This window comes from Epinephelus moara, chromosome 11 (assembly GCF_006386435.1).
Source record: "Epinephelus moara isolate mb chromosome 11, YSFRI_EMoa_1.0, whole genome shotgun sequence".
Lineage (NCBI taxonomy): Eukaryota > Metazoa > Chordata > Actinopteri > Perciformes > Serranidae > Epinephelus > Epinephelus moara.
This window is the reverse complement of record NC_065516.1, coordinates 36,216,195-36,218,094: the sequence shown is the minus strand read 5'-3', so window position 1 is coordinate 36,218,094 and position 1,900 is coordinate 36,216,195.

Here is a 1,900-nt window from a genome sequence, read left to right as displayed (position 1 = left end):
TAGATAAAATTAAAAAAAAAGATTGTCATATAACTCTCACCATGAAACACAGAAATAAAGAACATACTGTTAAACACATCTGTAAATTCAATTTTTTGGATATTTTTTAAAACACATTTATGATAAAAAATATTGTGATATGCACTATAGAAAAGTGACCATGCAAATGTTATTGGGGTATAGAATAAATCATGTACACTATAATGCAGGATAGCTATACAAATACTGAAAATTACATCTGGTGATTTATATTCTTTTCAATGAAACATTTTAGCTTTGGCAAATCTTCTCATATAGTCACTCTGGCTAAATACTTTCATAGCACACTTGGTGCCAATGCTGTGTTTGTATCAAATTCAGTTTATATCCAGCGGGTGCTTATTTAACCACTGAGATACTAATGAATGATATGCACTATCATGTAAACCACTGTAAACAGACTCTGTAAGCCCTCAACTGAGAAACAGTCTTCTTTCAGCTTTTTCCCCAACAGTCACGGTCCTGATCGGACTTTGAGTTAATGAAAAAAAAAAAACACAAGAAGAGTAATTAAAAAGGAAAGAAAGACATTTTCATTTGAGATCACTACCAGCAGCATAAGGACACTGTTTCTCAGAGAACTGGCGATCTCTACTAGCCTATAGCATTTGATTCACTGGGTTGGATCTGGTAGAAAATCTGCTGGTTGCTTTATGGCACAAAAGGAAATTCTTTCACAGCACAAATCTGGAAGAAGGTGCTGCTCTTCCAGTGGATTCCACGCTTATCTCGCTCAGCCAAGCCAAAGATCCCAAAACATTTTCCTTAAATGATGACACTTATACTGAGGTATTACAATCTAACAGCAGTACTGTATATCCTTGTCAAAAAATGCTACATGTTGTACCTGCACGACAAATCAGGTTTGATTTCTGACTATGGCGAGCACAGTGCTTTTAATAAGAAAAGGATGATTTAAAAAAAAACACTGCAACATTTTGGGAAACATGTTTGCTATCTGACTCAGAGTCAGAAGAGAAGACCAATAGCAGTCTGACCTCTGTGCATCCAGTACAGGAACAGGTCCCTGATATGTTTAGCTCAGCATAAAGGCTGGTGGCCTCCACCTTAGGTAATAAAAAAAAGCCTTCCAGCAACTTTTGTAGCCCAACAAAGCAACATACATAAGTAGGAACAGAAAACGAGATATGGTGGTACTTATGTTTTGCAACCTTTGGAAATATTTTTGGACCAACAACTCCTTAGCACAAAGACTGCAGGCAGCTACATCTTTGTGCTAAGCTAGGCGGAACACATTCCTGACCAACTGTGTCTGTAAACTGGTGTGTCTAAATGTTCTCTTATTGTTGTCCTGTGTTCCTCAACATAGAAACACTTGAGGCTTCCTTCTACTGTGACAACGCTATGAAGCCTCGTTTCCACCAAGCAGTTCAGTTCAGTTATGTGCACATTGTGAAAATTTGTGGATAGTACCAATAAAACCGTTCCTTACTTTCCCCATTTCTTGTCACCCGTCTGTTGGGGTACCTACCACACTGATCTGGTGCTAAAAGGTGGAGCTAGAAACACTGCAGCCCATTTATTGGTCCATAGTGAACCGTCACCCTTGCTCAGAGCTGAACCACTGTTCATACTGTGATTTTTATACCTTCGTAAACTAAAGGTGCGGACACACCAAACCGACATCAAAGAACTAGCGGCGACGAAAGCCAACTGTTGCGTCGTCTACGTCTCCTCACGTCGCCCTGTGTCAGTTGCATTTGAACACACTACACGGACTACATCCGACGGCCAAGTAGCACGTACGTTCTGCGCCTGCGTGAGAGAGAGCGGAGTGAGAGAGTGGTACATCCTGTCAGCCGAGGGGTTTCCTATCTGTGCAGCCGAGCACCGCAGCACC